Source organism: Cryptomeria japonica, chromosome 5, assembly GCF_030272615.1.
Source record: "Cryptomeria japonica chromosome 5, Sugi_1.0, whole genome shotgun sequence".
NCBI lineage: Eukaryota > Viridiplantae > Streptophyta > Pinopsida > Cupressales > Cupressaceae > Cryptomeria > Cryptomeria japonica.
In genome coordinates, this window is record NC_081409.1 from 762,033,741 (window position 1) to 762,039,925 (window position 6,185).

The 6,185-nt window shown below is 35.7% G+C and overlaps 1 long non-coding RNA gene across 1 annotated transcript; it reads left to right on the plus strand.

Moving 5' to 3' along the window:
• The first annotated feature begins 4,454 nt into the window (after positions 1 to 4,454).
• LOC131876411 (uncharacterized) lies at positions 4,455 to 5,680 on the plus strand. Its single transcript, XR_009372724.1, has 3 exons — positions 4,455 to 4,527; positions 5,334 to 5,424; positions 5,510 to 5,680. It is a non-coding gene; the product is annotated as an uncharacterized LOC131876411 (long non-coding RNA).
• Positions 5,681 to 6,185: the final 505 nt, after the last annotated feature.

Below are 6,185 nucleotides of genomic sequence, written 5' to 3' on the forward strand. Positions count from 1 at the left end.
AATGCTTCTTTTTCACGAATGTTTCAGTTGGTACATCCAAGTTTTCTTATTTTATTTATTGTTTATTATTTGCCGTTACAATGCTTGATTGATTAGATAATGAAGGAATTGGATCTGGTTAAATTTTACAATAGGTATCAAAGTCCGTATTTCTTTTAGGTTAAAAATTTAGTAGTCCGAATTTTGTCAAAAAATTTATTATGTTGAATTCTTAACTCCTTGACCATCTGAGAATTTGATGGAAATGAGTATGACTATTGGTGCATTAAGAAAGATATATATTTTTAAACAGATAGATTTGTGCAAGATTGTTGAATCAGGTTATGTAGAGTCAATTGATTAGAATACCCTCACAACCAATGATTAAACAGCCATGAAGAAGAATGTTCAAGCCTTGTTTAAGATTCAAATAGCTATTGATAAGAGCTTATTTTAAAGAATTGCAAATGCAAAGACAATTGAAGGTCTATCTAGAAGACTCTAAGAGAAGTTTACCTAGGTAGTGCTCAAATCAAAGTTGTCAAGCTATAGACATTGAAGAGAGAATTCAAGAATTTGAAGATGCAAAAAGTTAGAAGTGTGAATGAATATTGTGTCAGCATAAAAGATGTGGTCAATAAGATGGCAAAAGTTGGAGAAATTGTGAACAATGAGGTTTTGAGTAGAAAGGTGTTGAGGACTCTTACCCAAAGGTGGAACCGTGTTGCTTTAACCATAAAAGAAAGGAAAAAATTGTCTACCCTTTAGTTTGATTACCTAGAGGATCTTTGATGTCTTGTAAAGAAAATTTGAGAGATTCTATTAGAGAAAGTGACGAGAAAGATTTTTTTTTCAAATTAAAAATTACAAAGAATGAAGATGCCAAGAGTATCACCAAAAGCAATCAACGCCAAGGTAGTGGTAAAAATCAGAATCATTCAATAGGAAATAAAGGTGGATGTGGTCTAAGAGGAAGAGGTGGAGGCTGATTTTATAGAAACAAATATCCAATGTTACTATTATAACAAGTATGGACACATTGAGGGGATGACCCTTTGGTGAAATGGTGGGGCTTCTTGCTTGTAGTTCCTACAACCTATGTTCAAACCCCACGGGTTCGTCTCTACCGTGTTAACAATGAAGCATACTTTACCATGGGGAGAACCTTAGAGAAATGGTGGGGCTTCTTGCCTATAGAGCCTACATCCTCGGTTCAAACCATAAAGTTTTGGGGATGACCCTTTGGTGAAATGGTGGGGCTTCTTGCTTGTAGTGCCTACAGCCTAGGTTCAAACCCCATGGGCTACTCTCCATCGTGTTAACAATGGAGCATGCTTTACCATGGCAATAACCTTGGAGAAATGGTGGGGCTTCTTCCTTGTAGAGCCTACATCCCTAGTTCAAACCATAAAGTTTTTCAGGGATGACCCTTTGGTGAAATGGTGAGGCTTCTTGCCTATAGTGTCTACTACATAGGTTCAAACCTCGTGGGTTCATTTCTACCACTAATACATTTGGCCTAAAATTCCGACAGAGAAGGTATATTGTGATCAAATTTGATTTTTTTTTAAAAAATGCCTGATTTCGTCGGAATTTCGACAATAATGCAACATTTGGTTTCGACGGAGAAGGAATTGGCAATGACATTTATGGTTTTTTAGAAAAAGTGCCCACGTTCGTCAAAATTCCGACAATGTCGAGCATTATTTTAAAAAAAAAAAAAGACCAAGTCATTTCATAAATCTTGCCTCTTCATCTCGTCGACCTCTGCCATTACAAAATCCCACCTCTTTGTCTCACCTTTGCCATTTCAAAATACCAGCTATCCTAGCTATACAACTAGTGTATGGCCCAATCAAGATGCATTCGATGGATATGTTGATGCGCTCAACTAAACAAAGAGATCAGGTCAAGTGCTCTTTCTTGTATGAAAAGGGATAGGTCATTTATACTCTAATTGGATGACTGCGGTACAAAGAGATCGGATCAGGTCATTTATGTGCTCGATCGATCGAGGAGAAAGAATAATTCCAATTCACATGACATCAGGGCTCGACCTCCTAATTGCAATCACTGCTCGGATGTCTGAAAGAGATAGCTTCTTGTCATAATGCATTGTGTTCCTTGCCCACATCTCAGTTCTGGACATCCCCTGATGAACACGAAGGAGGGAGGCGGACATAGGTTCCCTGTGCCGGTTTAATCGCTGCAAGAATGTGTTTGTCAGGGTGGCCATTTCAATTATCATTGTTTCACTCTAAATTGGGCATTACAAGATCCGGTTGAAGAAAAAAGGAAGGGTATAATCAGAAAATTCATTGTTATACATATTCAAATATTTAGATTCAAATTTTATTATAGATTTATCCGATTAATTGAAAATAGCAGAGATGGTGAGAGGTTTCTGTAATATGATATGATCGATTTAAAAGAAGAATTTCTTACAAGACCTAAACCATTGAACAATCCTACAATCACGTATTAATTAAACACTGCATTTTAAATAATGAACAATATAGTAAGCTTGAAACATATTAACACTACTTTCCATATTTAAAATATATCCTAATTAAGGAGAGGGATGACCTAAACCTACGTGATCGAGTGCCATTATGTAAAATATATCCTAATTATGGAGTGCCATTAAGTAGGTGAAGTAAAAGTAAGTGTGTATGAGGTTAAGGTTATGAGGTGTGGGTTAGAATATAGGGTGTAGGAAATGGAAGGAAGGGTCATATCACTTTGAGAGTTTTCACCAAGATGAGTAGCCCAAGTATGGACCTTAAATCTTACAAGCCATGAGGATCCACTTGTAGTAGAGGAGCATATACTTGCATCTTGGGAGCTTATTAGGAGTTCGCCTTGAATTTGGGAAATACACACAGAGGAGATAGAATATTGATCAATAGACATTACCTAGCCTCATCGTGCATAAATATAAGAGGTATAGACTATATCAAGCACATATCATGAGCCAAAGGATCATATTTGAGAGTTGCTTCATCTCCAATCCTCTACATTTTTAAGATCCACAAGTGGGGTTGAGGATAAGTCTTGGTTACTTAGCTTGGACTTATGATTTGGGTTGCATCTATATGTGAGCAACCTAAACTTGTAATTTTAAATGCAATTTTTGAGAGGACTTGATTCCACCTTGTGGGACTGGGAGGATAAAATGCACCAACTCACATTGGAAACCCTCTCTAGATACCATTTTAGAGTGCTTCAAAGTGTGTTCTATTTCAAAATATTTTTGACAGAGATGCATAGATGAGTTTCACCATTTACATAATAAGGTTTCATAGTGGCTCAACATGAGAGTTAGTTTTTGGAGTTCTTGTAGTTTGTAGATTACATTCAAGACAAGTTACTTGTCAATTTTTTCATTAGGGGTGGAAAGCCCAAATTTTCAGCTTTCCTACACATGGCCAATCCAAATGACTTTAGGGTTGCTATGGAAAAGTCCCTTATGGAAAAGGAGGTACATGGGAGGACACAAGAGGCATGAGAGAAGTTTGTAACCTTGATGAAGGGACTAAAGTGTCCATAGCCTCCCCATCCTTCAAAGGATAATTTAGAAAAACCTAATAGTATCAATATTAGGGACAAAGGTCTAGAGCATAGTAGGGGCCATAGGGTAGTCACATGTGACCATCATCAACACAAGGATATTTTAGGTATGAGAGACTATAGGGCTATCAAGCTAGGCCTTCTATGATTCAACAACCTTTTAGGGGAGAATCTAGTGTTTTTAGTAGTTAGGATCTTCTAATTATGGTGGGGCCTAGCCAACATAGGGTTATATGAGAGGCACACGTTATGTATATGTTAATATCAGAGAGTGCCTACAAGGTTTTAGAGTAGGTGGACACCATCCTAGGATGTCAAAGTAGATAGTTGATATGTGGGTCTTTACCCTCCCAACCACTCAACATATACCACCATGGGTCTTTACCCTCCCAAAAACACAAAGGCCAAAGGAAGATTCACCGCTGCAACATCACTTTTTTGTGACATTCCTTACAGGTTGAACAAGACACCGATGAAATGTTTGCTCATATTAGTTTGGTTCCCGAGGCATAGGTATGCTCTACAATCCTTCTTATATTAAGGCCTCTCTAGCATGTATAGGCCCATATGACCCTCTATCTCAGACCTAAATTCTTAGATCTACATAATATATAGAACACCTATGCTGATATTGTTCCATTCACAGCAGGATGACTGCTCCACTGATGAATGCCTTGCACCTGTTCCCAAGAGAGAGGCTGACGAATGACTGCACCTGTGGTTAGTTTTCCAAGTATACAATTGTTCAAGCACTGTTAGTTTTCCACGTATACAATTGTTCAAGCAGTGTTAGTTTTCCAGGTTTACAATTGTTCAATCATTGATACATTTTTATATTAAATAGTATTGAGCATACTGTTTCTTTTATGTGAAGAAAATTGTCTCGGCTGTCTTTTTATAGGACGAGTCAACAACCTCAAGAATTAGTTGCCAAAGATGTACATGGAAATGATTGGTGTTTCCCGCTCATCTATCGTGGTGGGTTGGTTGCCATATTATCTGGTAGCTTGTACTAAACTAGATTTCAAATTTAAGAAGAACTGTTAAATTTTTCAGTCTATTATGAAAAGATGGATGCATATGTTTTCAGCAAAAATGATGTAGGATAAGTTATTGATTTTTTCAGATAAACCCCAGGATCTGGATTTGGGTGTGGTTTTTTCTTGGTCCGGCATGTTCCTATCCTCATAACATTATTTAAATTTCAATAGTATTGAATTAATTAATTTTTTATAGTTATTTTTTTATTATCTATATATAATGTTATGTGGACTAATTTCCATTTTTAGGCTTATATATTGTATGATTTTTATATAATCAACCCAGTTTTTTTACATTTGAACCATATTAGTAAACCTGAACCTGTCGCTTAGACTTTATAGTCATATTTGTGTAGATCATTGTGATTGAGGTGCTTGTTCTAGGGCAAACTGTTAAGCTAATTTATGTAAATTTTTTTCTCATAATCGTTAACATTCTACTTCTTTTTAATTTTTGTAATTTAATGATATTTAGCAATGACTTCAAACAAAAATGATTTTTTTTTTCTGCTGAAACCAATAGGTTCAGACATTGCTTCTAATTTTTATGGTAAAATATTGGAGTCCTACTTTAGACTGTAAATCATTTCTCATTAATATCATTGAGCTTTTGAGTGTTTTAATTTAGTGAATTAAGAATATATAAGCTTTAATGATTAATCGTTGCTAAGGATTTTTTTTGGAAAGAAATTTATTTTTAATTACTAACACATTTTAATTTGGTATGATTAAAAAAAACACTAGGTGAGAAAAGGAGGCATTTGCTGACAGCTGGGTGGAGAGTCTTTGTTAACTCCGAAAGGCTTGTAGCAGGAGATGCATTCATCTTTATGAGGTTTCTAAACTTGCCCATTTTATTTACTCCAAAATGTTATATTTGGTGTATTTTTATCATTTATATAAGACGGTTTTGTCCTTAGGGATAAAAATGGCGAACTACATGTAGCGGTCGGCGTGCCATGCATCAGCAAAGTAACATTCCTGTCCGTAGTTATATCCAGTCGCAGAATGGAGATTTTTGTCCTTGCTGCTGCGTCACATGCCATTCCAGGGAGGGCTATGTTTAGAGTCTACTACAAGCCAAGGCAAAAACTGATGATATTTCCTAGTAGTCTCTTACCATTCAAATTATTTTCACATTCAACATCTAAATATCTTTTAGTGTTAATAAAATTCTACAATCCATGAAATTAGACTGTGGTAACTGCTTTTAGATTAGATTGGGTGTATATTATTTTAATATACAATCTAATTTAATCTAGAACTGATCAAATTGTACAAAACGTTTGATAATTTTATGATTGAAGATGGGATGCATTTTAGTACTTTACCAAGATATTCAAAAAATGGTAGAATATAAAATATGCAGGGTTGCAGTAATTACTAGGCGCCCGCAAGCCTTTCCTTTAGGTTATGGGATAGTTGCATTGTTATTTAAACAATTTTTTATCAGTTCATCGGGTTCCCAACTTCCCAAAGCAGTTGTACGATGCAGTCACAAAATACAGAAATGGGCAGCACTTTTGTCTTTTATTTCCATTTAATCAGCATTATTTTTATTAGCCATGTTACTTGAATCTGCTTATATTTTTCGCT